The sequence below is a fragment of the Adiantum capillus-veneris genome, chromosome 25 (assembly GCF_014529385.1).
Source record: "Adiantum capillus-veneris isolate H3 chromosome 25, ASM1452938v2, whole genome shotgun sequence".
Lineage (NCBI taxonomy): Eukaryota > Viridiplantae > Streptophyta > Polypodiopsida > Polypodiales > Pteridaceae > Adiantum > Adiantum capillus-veneris.
In genome coordinates this window covers 31,870,727-31,884,507 of record NC_140955.1, presented here as the reverse complement: position 1 = coordinate 31,884,507, position 13,781 = coordinate 31,870,727, and positions in this window count along the sequence as shown.

The following is a 13,781-nucleotide window of genomic DNA, read 5'->3' as shown; positions in this document are numbered from 1 at the left end:
AAATGCAGAAAAACGCAGAAAATGCAAAAAATGCAGAAATTGCAGAAAATGCAGAAAAAACGCAGAAATTGCAGAAAAAGCGCAGAAATTGCAGAAAATGCAAAAAAAACGCAGAAATTGCAGAAAATTGACAGAAATGCGGAAAATTGCAGAAATTGAAAACGCCGAACTTGAAAACGCAGAAATTGCAGAAATTGAAAAAACGCAGACAATAGCAGAAATTGAAACTTGACAGCAAATGCAGAAAAACGCACAAAACAGAAATCTCCACACACTCCTTCCCCGCCTTTCCTATGATAGAAATTGCACCACAAGGAAGCGTAAAGTGCTAACCGAGCTTAGTGTAGGGCATATCCCCGGCAGCGGCGCCAAAAATGTGCGCTCCTTGCCGCACTGTCGAAGCAAGGGACTTGCCAATACACCGTATGCGAGCCACAAACGGCTCCAAGCACACAACAAGTCTAAACTAGCAAGCTCAAGAAAACAAAGGGTGTGTCACTCACCGCTCTACGCTCGCCTTCGTGGTGGATTCCTCGCCGCGATGAAGAAGAAGCTGCAGTCGTGCCGCGCTCAACCGCTTCGCCGCCGTCGTGCCTTCGTAATGCTCGATCGCACACACACTCTCCCTCTCTCTCTCTCTCTCACACACACACACAAGGAGGTGAAGAAGAAGAAGATGGAGATGGAGCAAGAGCACTCTTTAATTGCACAAATGAGAGAATGAGTAAAAATTAGGTTTAGTTGGCTTTTATAGGAGCTCACCCCATTCACACTTGGGCGCCCATGCTTAACCAACTAACCCTAGCATGTTCAAGTTAAAGTGCGCCTCTCATCGGCGATCACTCTACCTTTCCCTATTGGTCCGACAAGCCCGGTACCTGACTCTACCAAATACATAATACGCGTCCATCGTAGGTGATGGGTGTCCGTGTGCCGTGAGGGTTAACAAGAATCATCAATGCTTCTTTCCATATCTTTAGCCATCACTCAATCCCCTTTCACATTTGCACCATCTAGGAAAAATCTACAATGCATTTTGAGTGCAAATTGCCATATCTTGACAACCATAGCTCCGTTTGATGGGCTATCTTGACAAGGTTAGAGAGAACAATTAATGTCACCAATTCAACCAAAATCTAGCACTTTGGTTAGCTTCAAAAACTTTTTCCATGTTAGGGTTTATGCCAACTGGTCAGACACCCATCACACTGACTATACCAACCTTATGTATTATTTTGATCTTATAGAACAATAAGGATTAATGAGGGATTCCAATCTTCACTAAGAGCTCCACCCAAAACTCTCTACATTCTCCTTTCTTGCACATCACATTGAGCATGCATGCATCTTTGCACGCACTCTTCACAAGTGGTATCAGAGTCAATTGGTTGCCGGCAAGAGAGCTTCATAATCTTGAGTGCTTTACTATTCAAAGCTAGCTTGTAGCCATTTTTGAGTGATTACAAAGGAGATAGTGTTATTGTAATGGAAACGGCCTATGAACTTTGAGAATAGTGGAATTAAGAGAATTAGAGTGAGCATTTTTATGAGACTACTTTGAGAACATAGAGCGTGAACTTAATTGATGGTAGCAACATGAACATAGTACTTAATTAACTTGGCATGAACAATACTTTTTCAAGAGAGAGAGTATTAGAGAACATGACAATAGTTGAGGACCGGATTTATTTGGAGTCGGCGGTCCCCCCTCCAAAAGGCGTTTGTATTATAGATTCTCCCATCAAGAGAGACTTGTTACAATACAATCTTTGTGTTCCTTGTGACCTTGGTGATGCTATGAAGATAGAAATATTCATGCATCACGAGCATAACATAAACTTTGCAAAAAGCATCAACTATCCAAGCCTTTGTCCCAAGGCTTGTCCCAAGGCTTCAAACACTTTCGAAGGTGGAGAGAGCTAGCGAGGAATGAGGGTAGGAAGGAGGATGAAGAATCATCCATAGGAGAGAGAAATAGTTCTTCACTTATCCTCACTCTTCTTGCTTAGCATACCATAATAGCTTAGTAATGAAGATGAAGAAAATGGCAAGCTTAAGCATTGAAGCATGGCTCTTGGTTGGATTTGCATTCCATAGCGAAAAGTGTTGGAATAGGCTCTCCACTTCTCAACAAGCTTGGAGAAGGAGATGGAGCTCTTGCACTTTGCACTCCACACAATGAGAGAATGTGTGTGTGTGGGAAAGTATACCCTCCCTCTCATGCTTGGTCCACACTTCTCTCTCTCTCTCTCTCTCTCTCTCTCTCTCTCTCTCTCTCTTTCATATTATTCAATTATTTCATTTGGCATGTGTCCTCTATTTCCTCTTTGTGAGAAAGAACTTAATTTTTTATTTTTATGTATCTTAATTCTCATTGGACCCCTTTAAAACCTATCCAATAGCATTCAAGCACATCATGGGGCCTCCGTTGATATGAAGTTGTGAGTAGAGCCAGGGTAGAGCCAGGGTCAGGGTCAAACAAGATGAAGGAATCATTCTCCCTTACCTTTCCCCAAGCATAGGAGAGAGATGATTCTTTGAAATGAGCATCCTCTTTTGGAGCTTTGATGGTGGAATTCCTAGGAGTCTCATTGCACACATTTTTCTTGGGGCAAGAACGATAGCCATGTCCTTGCTCCCCACACTTAAAACACTTATGGTCCTTGCGAAAAGCTTCAAGCTCTTTATGAGAGAGTTTGTTTTTACCTTTGTAAATTCCCTTCTCCTTTGACCTATTGTTGTTGTAGGAAGTGCCTTGAAAAGAATTTTGGGCATTGGTTTTCCCCTGTGCATCATTTTTGTCTTTGTTTTCCATGGGTTTGACATTCTTTCTAGCCCCTTGTTGGAAACTGATGCGGGAAGCAACCATGGTGTGGTGGATTACTTTGGTGATAGAACCAAGCCATTGGGAGTTGACATACTCGGCCATTTCTTCAGGTAATCCCACACAAAATTGTTGATTTTTCTCGGTAAAGTCTATCTTTTGGAAGACAGTAGCCTTGAGATATAAATCCCAAAACTTGTCCACATATTTGTGAATAGACTCATGGGAAAGAAGCTTCAAGCTACACCACTTGGTAAGTACTTTGTCCTTTACATAGCTTGCAAGGTTTCCTGATGGAAACTCATAGAGTTTTCCATGTCTTTGGGACCTCACCATTAATGAGCCAATTTTTGGAAGTGCATAGCTACATGGTGTAGCTTGGAGGACTCCATGAAGCCCTTGTCTCCAAAGGCCGCATGAAATTGCTGGATGAAGGCCAATATTTTGTCGGTGGCACCAAAGGTGCCATCATAGGTGAGAAAAGAGATACTCTTTCCTCCCTCTTTGAACTTCTTGAGATTTTGTGATCTTCGCCATGTGGGGTATGATTTGTGATGTCCTCCCCTCTTATGTTCTCTAGAAGAATAGCTATAGCTTTCGTCAGGAGAGGAGGAAGGTGAAGAAGAGGAGAAGAGGGTGGCCTCTTTCTTGAATTTTTCTTCCTTTGTTTCTTCTCTTCCCTTTCAGAGTGACAAAGAGAAGGACTGTGTGTTGATTGTTTCCTCATGGGAGGAGTTGACGATTGTTTAGACCGCCGTCTTCGTGGAGCCACAACTTCAAAGGAACTTAGGGAGTCATTACTTTCTTGTTCTTTGGATTCCTCATCTCGTATGGGAGAGAGTCTTCTTTTGGGGGTCTCATCAAGAGCCCTCCTAAGCCCTCTCTCCCCTTGGAGAGGAAGGGAAATCCCATAAGCACGAAGTTGTTGAGTAACTTCGGCTTGCAATGTAGCTTGATGCAACCTAGTAACAAGATAATTAATAAACATGGGGGCATCATCATTAGCATCTTTATGTGAAAAATCTAAGTTATCATATTCATTCTACTCTCTTGGTTATTGTCAGCCATGCTAATTATACTTATGTGTTTACTTAGTGTATTCTTTGGCAATTCAAAACCTTAGTTGATACTCCTCTTAGCCATTGAAAATAAGCACTTAAGTATCTACATCCACGACTCGAATTGGTTAATTATAGAGAAGTAGTGGGGTGGGTCTAACATAGCAGAATTGCCGAGAGATAGCTCCTTTCGAACTTCTTATGGCTTAATAATGGTAAAAACGTAGGCAAGTCTAAAAAGACCCCATTATTGAGACCAAAGCTCCCAATGTGTGCACCATATCCCACATAGTGGGCTCAATAAAATCGATAATAGATCTCAATCCCACTTACCCAAATATAATTAACAAAATCAACCATTAATAGCTACTTAAGGACCTCTCTTCTTAAGCAAGAAAAGAGAAACCAAATGCTCTGATACCAATGTAATGGAAATGGCCTACGAACTTTGAGAATAGCAGAATGAGAATTAGACTGAGCATTTTTGTGAGATTACTTTGAGAATATAGAGGGTGAACTTAATTGATGGTAGCAACATGAACATATTACTTAATTAACTTGGCATGAACAATACTTTTGCAAGAGAGAGAGTATTAGAGAACATGACAATAGTTGAGGAAAAGATTTATTTATAGCCTGTCCCCCCTCTAAAAGGCGTTTGTATTGTAGATTGTCCCCTCAAGAGAGACTTGTTACAATACAATCTTTGTGTTCCTTATGACCTTGGTGATGCTATGAAGATGGAAAGCTTCATGCATCACGAGCTTATAACATAAACTTTGCAAAAAACATTAACTATCCCAAGCCTCAGTCCCAAGGCCTCAAACACCTTTGAAGGTGAAGAGAACTCGTGGGGAATGAGGGTAGGGAAGATGAAGAAGAATCATCCATAGGAGAAAGAAACAACTCCTCACTTATCATCACTCTTATTGCTTAGAATAGCATAATAGCATAGTAATGAAGATGAAGAAGATGGCAAGCTTAAGCATTGAAGCATGTCTCTTGGTTGGATTTACATTCCATAGCGAAGAGTGTTGGTGTAGGCTCTCCACTTCTCAACAAGCTTGGAGAAGGAGATGGAGCTCTTGCACTTTGCATTCCACACAATGAGAGAATGTGTGTGTGTGTGTGTGTGTGTGTGTGTGTGGGAGAGTATATCCCCCTCTCATGCTTGGTCCACCTCTGTGTGTGTGTGTGTGTGTTATATTATTTAGTTATTTCATTTGGACATGTGTCCTCTTTTTCCGATTTGAGAGAAAGAACTTAATTATCTAAATTCTCATTGGACCCCTTTAAAGCCTATCCAATAGCATTCAAGCACATCATGAGGGCCACATGCGTAGGATCATTTGAACATGTGTCTTTTATGCTTATTGAGTCATTAGGTTTGAATTGAATACTTCAAGCACTTAGTCAAACAAGCATGGAAACGTGGATGCCTCTTGAGTGTTTATCTTTGAATTGAACACCAACAACCTTAGTCATTTAAGCATGTGAGAAGCACCTCAAGAATTTGGGCAAGGTTCCCACTAACACTAACACTTAGCAAGCCGACAAGGACCTCATGCTTGGGTAGGATTCCCACCTCAAGGTCTTAAGGTCAAAGGACTTTTTAACACTAACTTTTGGAGGTCTTTAATGAAGCTAATTCTAAGGTCTTTAAGATCCATTAGGTAGCATTGCTCTTTAACAGACCATCTCTCATTTGGACCCCTTTAACCTTGGCCCCGTGTTGAGACAGATCCATAAGCACATGTCTATATTCTAACGCTTGTTCCCGTTTATTTAGTTTAATATGAGAAAATCATTTGGGTTGGTTAGATATTATATGTTATGACAGTTATTCTTTGATTACACACACATTGGAGTGCATTGGTGTGTGCTCACAATAGGTTTTAGAGCAAGAAATTTATAGCCATGTATGAAATTATGCATCTGAGATCTTTAGCTTGTGTTAATCTCATTTAGAAGTCGATTTTGTTGAGATTTGGGACCATTTTGTGGTTATTCAAGCCACAGTGTGAGAGATAAACAAAACAAGTTTTTGCAGAGGTGTATTTTTTAACTCAAAAAATGCATTTTTGGCCATAATTTCCATATACTGACAAATCTATGCAACCCAGGAGTCATTTTGGGGATTTTGGCACGTTTTGGATGCAATGGTGGTGTTCATTTGACCTAATTTTGATCACATCGTTTATAACAATGTGCACGGCATGAGTATTCTTACACACATACATACAACTCTTTGGCATCAAAGCAGTAGCATCATCTCTTTGAATTGTGGCATTGACGAAGAATCTTTGAGATCAGAAACTTTGACATAAATTACGAGAGAGAGTGCATTGATTATCTTGGCATTCTGAATCGACCTTTGACATTGGCGAGGCATTTTTGTTCAGCAACAAAAATCAGCATTGACATCGACACTAGATTTACCATTAACATCAGCACTGGATTTGCAAAATCGACATAATAATTTAATAATTTTTATGGAATCATCAGGGAGAGCAATTTTTCGGATACTACTTGGATTCTTAGTGCTCCATTTTGCACATATTTTTGTGATATATGCCTACTATGGTTTGATTATGTGATGCTTAGCTTTCGAAAACTCATAAGCTATACGAGTTTCTCATCAGGTTTTTTGGAGTCACACATCTACACAACTATAGAATTTACAAGTTTTTTTGGCGGGCTTTGCACTACGAGTTTGTTGTTTCTTACACTTGTGACAAGTGCCAGTTATTGTATGCATGGTAGTTGTTGCTTGTTTGAGCGCATGTCCTATGGTTTTATAGTGATAGTTTCACATTTTAGATGTACATTTTATTGAAAATACTACTATTGTACCTCATTGTGGGGCCAATTTTGGCTTGTTTTGCTAGTTTTAGCCATTTTTTAGAACTGATGTAGAAGAGCCCTTTTTTAAATCGTGGTAAGTTGTGTCTACATAGCCTTTTGTAAGGGTTATTGCACTTGAGGTTTTTTGAAGTTAGGCACTAGGGATCAAGTTACCTAGTGTGAGGTGGATTAGGTTATTGCACTAGGGATCAAGTTACCTAGTGTGAGGTGGATTAGCCTTTTGTAAGGGTTATTGCACTTGAGGTTTTTTGAAGTTAGGCACTAGGGATCAAGTTACCTAGTGTGAGGTGGATTAGCCTTTTGTAAGGGTTATTGCACTTGAGGTTTTTTGAAGTTAGGCACTAGGGATCAAGTTACCTAGTGTGAGGTGGATTAGGTTACTAGAGATCCCCATTTGTAGCATCACCATAATGGTAGTCATAGATGGCTATGTGCTTTGACACCAAGTTGGTAGTCTTTTGACAGTTTCTTTGAGCAATATATACGAGTTTATCCCCTATCAATAATCTATTTACAATTGATGCATTGATTTTCTCAGTTTTGCATCTGTGTATAGAGGAGACTCGGCCATATTTGTTTCACCAGTCCTCTAGTTTGCTTATAACACTCTTTTACATTGACCTTACAATGATTTTAATGAGTTTCTAGTTGAGATTTTCATCTTTAAACATAGTAGACTCTGCTAATTTTTTTGCAAAAAATCACCATAAATTCTTAACATTACTCTCTTGCAAATAGCTCTTGTTATTATGGCTGGATCTTCTGACAAAGAATTTTACTACATTAATAAATTTGATCGTACAAATTTCACTATATGGAAGTAGATACACTGCCATTTAAAGAGTGCAAAGAGGGTTTGTACACTCATGATCAATGGAAAGAGTTGGATGTTCATGCCATGGCAACTATTAGGTTGCATCTTGGTGAGTCTATATTCTTCATGATTATAAACAAAACCAATGCTAAAGAACTTTGGGAGTATTTATGCTCAACATGGGATGGTAAGAGTGCATCAAAAAAAAATATTTATGATGAAGAATCTTATGTGTATTCACATGAAAGGAGGTAGCAATGTCAGCTCACAACTAAACGAGTTTAACAATGTGTTTACTTAATTGACATCAAAGGGGCTCAATGATGAAATAAAAGATGTTTTCTTTCTATGTTCTTTGCCTTCATCATGGTATACATTGAACACTACCATTATAAATTACATCCCTAAGAGAAATCTTGTTTTCAATGAAGTTACTAGTGCTTTGCTCATGGAAGAGATTCAATGTCAATCTCTTAACACTAGTGAGCATGGTGATGCATATATGGTAAGTGGAAGTAGCCAAAAAAACAATCAAATGTAGAGAGGTCATAGTCATATTCACCATCGTTCTCAAAATTGCAAGAATGCACCTAGAAAGAGCCATGGATGTGACACAAGGAACATTGAATGCTACCATTGTCACAAGAAAGGACACATGAAGAAATATTTTTGTGTTTATTTGCAAAGAGAGAAGGGTAAATCCATTGTCTTAACTTCTACACCTAAGAGTAGTGAGAAGATAGAGGAGCTTAATGTCATTGAGTCTCCACATGTTGATGTTGTTCTTGATGTGTCACAATTATCAGATGTGCTAGTCTTCACTTCTAATTTGAGTCCAAAAGCATTGTTAGCTCTTGACGAATACTATGCACAGAAATGGATTATTGACTCAGGAGCTAGTTTTCATGGTACTCCTCACAAGGAGTGGCTCTCTAGTTATGATTCTACACATGGTTCAGTTAACCTAGTTGACTCTCATCAGCTTGCGATATATGGCATTGCAGATGTGAAGTTTCATATGTGCAATGGTACTGAGTTCATGTTGCAAGGTGTTAGACATGCACCACAGTCAATTAACAGATTGGTTTGAGTAGGACAACTTGATGATTTTGAATACACTACAATGTTTGATAATGGTTCTTCAATTATAAAAAAAAGTAACTTGGTCATGCTCAAAGGCCAAAATTCTAGCTCATTATATTTCTTGTATGTCTCTTCTATGAAAGAGAATTCTAACTATGTAGCCGAGCTACCTTCAACTGAGTTGTAGCATAGCCAGCTTGGTTACATGAGTCAAAAGTAAATGAAGTAGTTATAGCATTTTGAGTACATCCCTTTGTTAAAATGTTTTGATTTTAGTTTTTGTGAGCATTGCATATACAAGAAATAGACTAAGCTTACCACTTTGCCATTGGATCAAAAGCTAGGAAATCCTCTAGATTTGGTTCATAGTGACCTATGTGGGCCTATGCCACATAAGCATTTAGGAAGGACATTATATTTCATAATTTTCATAGATGACTCTACTTAAAAGGTGTGGGTCTACCTTCTGAAGAGGAAAGATGAAGTCTTTAGTGTCTTCAATAAGTTCCTAGCTATTGTCAAGAACCATTAGATAAGAAGTTGAAGGCTTTGTGCACTTACAACGGGGGAGAGTATGTCTCCAATGAGTTTCAGGACTTTTATAGAAAATGAGGCATTAAAAGATAGTCTCCTAAACCCTACATACATGCTTTGAATGGAGTCAATGAGCACATAAATAAGACTATTCAAGAGAGGGCCACTTCAATGCTCTCAATGAAAAGTTTACACCAAGTTTTTTGGGGTGAGGATGTTATGACAACGGTGCATATAATCAATAGGTTTCCTAGTACACCATTGAAATGGTTGAAAGCATGGTTTGATGATACAAAAAAAAAGAACTAATTTTTTTCCCACCTTATTGATACTAATGAAATAGTGGGGACTGGTAAAATTTTTGTAGTTGTATCTAAACTTGTTGGAGTTTGTCTTTTTATCTTCTTTCCAAATGTATCCAATGATATATAATATGATAAGTGATTTCTCTTGGGACTTTGATAAATTGCATTGTCAAAGGTACTGTTGACGACAACCAATTTTGTACCACCATCCCTTGCTTTCAGCCAAATACAAGATTTTGTAGAAGATGAGTGGGAAGTAGAAAAACACATCTTGAGATATCTAGAAGGTACAACAAATTAGTGCTTACTCTTTGGGCATAGTGATACACACATTATGGGTGCGGACTATGCGGGTTGTGGTATAGCATTTTGAATGGGTCTACCTCATGAAGAGGAAAAATGAACTCTTTAGTGTCTTCCAGAAGTTCCTATTTATTGTCAAGAACCAATTAGATAAGAAGTTGAAGGATTTTCACGTTGACAATGGGGGAGAGTATGTCTTCATTGAGTTTAAGAACTTTTATAGAAAATGAGGCATTAGAAGATAGTTTACTCAATCCTATATACCTGCTCAAAATGGCTTTGCTGAGTGCATGAATAGTACTATTCAAGAGAGGGTCACTTCCATGCTATCTATGAAAAATTTACCCCAAGAGTTTTGGGGAGAGGTTGTTATGATATCAGTGCATATAATCAATAGGTCGCCTACTACACAATTGTACAAGATTTTGTAGGAGATGTGTGGGAAATAGTGAAACAGATCTTGAGATATCTGAAAAGTACAATAGAAGAGTGCTTACAATTTGGGAATAGTGATGCATCCATTGTGGTTTACATGGATGCTGACTATGCGGGTTGTGTGGATAGTTGAAGATTCACATTTGGCTATGTTTTCCTATTTGTTGTAGCAACCTTGACCTCGAGATTATGTCTCAAGGACTATACATCATATTCCACCACCTAGGTAGAGGGTGGATGAATGAATAGGTGGCCCGGTTTTAACCGGTTGAAAGTTTATTTTGGAGGCTTAAAATTTAGGGGGTATGAAACTGGTGTTATGTGCAATAATTGTTTGAATTAAATAATCGTGTGGAGGATACAAAATCCTAAAAATCATGTGAAGGATTCAAAAACATGTGTGGAGCCCACGTCAGAACGAATGTTCAATCGAATGTTTTCATGACTGTGACTTCTCTGTATCTTTGTGCCTTTCTCCTTTTGCGCCCCCTGTGCACGCTGCTTATCCTTCGCTATGGATAGCAACCTAAGAAAGAGCCCAAGGAATGCAGCCCGACAGGTCTCCCCCACAAAGACCCGACATTCTCCCACGAAGGTATGTCACCTCTCTCTGTCTCTCTCTGTGTTGTGTACAACGGACCTGTATGTGTAGTAGAGTACTGAGGTGTGGATACATTGAGTAATGAATATGGATTTATTCCTTTCAGAGACAGAAGTTACAACCTCCTCCCAAAATCAGCCGCTTTGTTCACCCCAAGGATGTGGAGGTGTCATTAAAGGAATTGTGCACGACAAAGGAGGATTTTCAAAGGGAATATGGGTTAAGTCTTGAGGGGAAAGATGTTAGGAAGTTGACAGATACAGATGTGCCCATATCCGACTGGATGAAAGTTTTCACGTGTCTTCCAGTGAAGGAGAAAAAAGTGCTGATAAAAACAGCAAGGCCGGATCACTACAAGGCACTCTACCAGCTCTACCAGCAGGTGTACCAATCCAAACCACCAAACTATCTTGCAGGGAGTCAAGTTTGCACGCGGATATGTTTATTTCGTATGCACAGGTCCGAGAAAGTGGGCTGAGTTTGCATCTGAGGTGGTGAAGAATGTGACCAATGAAGGTCACTTAGATAGGAAAAGAGAACAATGGAAGTTAGAGACTTCCCAAGTATCCACAGGAACCCCAAGTGGTTCTGCCATCTTCTTAGTAAATACCCCATCCGGAAGTACACCAGTCAGAAGTGGACTTTTTGCGACCACTCAGTGTGCGTTTAGTGTTTAAGTATCCACTTCCTTGCAAGAACTTCTTGTTGAGGTTAGAAAATCTCATGAAAATGTATCAGCCGAGTGTCAGAAGGCTAAGGATTCAGTGGTCAAATCTATTGTTGCTGATGTGCACCGTTGCGAGGGTGCCCTTGACACCATCCGAATGCACTTCCCTGACGATGCCAATGTACCAACAGGCTTGCTTGATAGCCTCCAAGAAAAATTTGACCAAGAAAAAGCCACCCTACAACAGACACATGTATGCTTTTAACTCCATCTGATTGTAGTATAATACCTGCAAAGTACCATATGGTATGATTTTTCATACCGATAGGATTATATCATATTCGGTAAGGGTAGATGACAATACCGGTAGGATGTTATCATACCGGTAGGATTATACCCTAACGGTATGATTACATCCTACCAGTATGATTATATCCTAGCAGTAGGATGTTATCTTACCGGTAGGATTTAGGATATAATCCTACCGGTATGATAACATCCTACTGGTATGGTTACATCCGACCGGTATGGTTAGATCCAACCGGTATGATAAAATCCAATCGGTTTGATGTTATGCTTCCGGTATAATGTTATCCTACCGGTATGATGTTACCGCATTAGGAAAAATATGAACCCTCTAGGGGCCCTTTGGGATTAAGGTTAATTAGAGGCCAGCCAATGAGAAGAGGGTGGTGGACACACTCTGTGCCCTCAAAAATGTAGGGGGACAAAGTAGTCTTACACTTCTTAAATGGGCTCTTACCTAGTGAGAAGGTGGGGTGGGGGGGGGAGGGGTGGGGTGGGTGGGCCATATGGAACCTCCAACTTCCCTCCTTTTTGATCCGGTTTTGAAAAAATCCCAAAAATTTGAAATTTTTCAAAAATTTCAAAACTCAAATTTCATCTTCTGAAAACCTCCCTAAAACTATTTTATGGTCAAAAAAGCATTTTTTGATCTCAAAAAGTCAAAACGTGCATCCAAAAACCCTAAAATTCATTTTTTTTAAACTTTTAAAAAATCTTTTTTTGCTATCCAGAGCTCCCCCAAAAGTAGTTATTAGGCAAAAAGTGATTTTCTCTCTCTAGAACCCCTTTTCCAACCCCTCCTTGGTTGCAACCATCACACTCATCCTCTACTCCAACACTCTCTCTCTCTACACCATCTCCATTGCTGCAGCAAGGAAGCTCCTCTCTCCTCCCCTACCACCTTCCATTGCCACACCAAGCAAGGGTTATCCACCTTCTCTTCCCAGTGTCACACCAAGCAAGGGTTGTCCACCTTCTCCTCCCATTGCCACAAGGGTTAACCACTTTCTCATATCACTTTATCCCACCTACATTGTAGCAACAAGCAAGGTTCTTCTCCTCCTCCTAGTTTGCTTTGCTCAACCATGGCAAACTCTACTTCGCAAAGGCGGCCAAAGGATGAGGTCACAACACTTGCATGCCACAACACTAGAGGTGTAGATGATGAGTGGGTGCCACAAGAGTTCACCAAAGGTGCTTGGGTATACATGAAACCATCTGCTGTTGGCCCTCATCGTGTGCGGAATCATGCAAACTTGGATCTTCATTGGAAAGGAAAGCTCCCTGGCTTCAAGAACCGCAAAGACAAGGGGACCGTAGCCATTGTGCAACATGTTTTCTCAATGTCAACCATGCACTTGCAACAACCACCTCGATTTCTAACACATTGTAAGTACATGTTTTGAGAATACAAAGCTAGGTGTGAAATCACAGTGTAATGCTATTATGGATTCATACTTAACATTTGTCATGCATTTATAGTCATATTTCCATCCACGTTGGTGGAGGAGCAGCCACTACATAGTCTCTCCGGCACATTCAATGCTATACATGCGGATATTGGAGCAATAATGTTCCCACATCTTTGCCCAACCAAACTGGTTCAAAGAAGGATTTTCTTCTATTCTCACTCCTATATTGTCCCTACTTCTACACAAGCATTTGGAACGCTTGAACCCATCTAAGTAACTTCCTTATTAAGTATGGAGTGGCCGGTCCCAGATTTGTGGTCGGTAGCATCTTTCAAGCAAAAGATGATAATGGATGTCCAAAACTCTTTGAAATACTCTAAAGCTTCTAGGTCTGTGGGCTTGAGTTGGTGTTTGCCTATTCATTGTTTTGTGCACATTTTTAAAGAGTTTGGATTTGTGGAGACTACCACAATGCTTGTATGTAAAGATGCGCATTACAAGGAATTAGGAAGGCTTTTAGAAGAGGACTGGGATTTTGTGGAGGGCATGCACAACGGGGACTAGTACCGTTGTA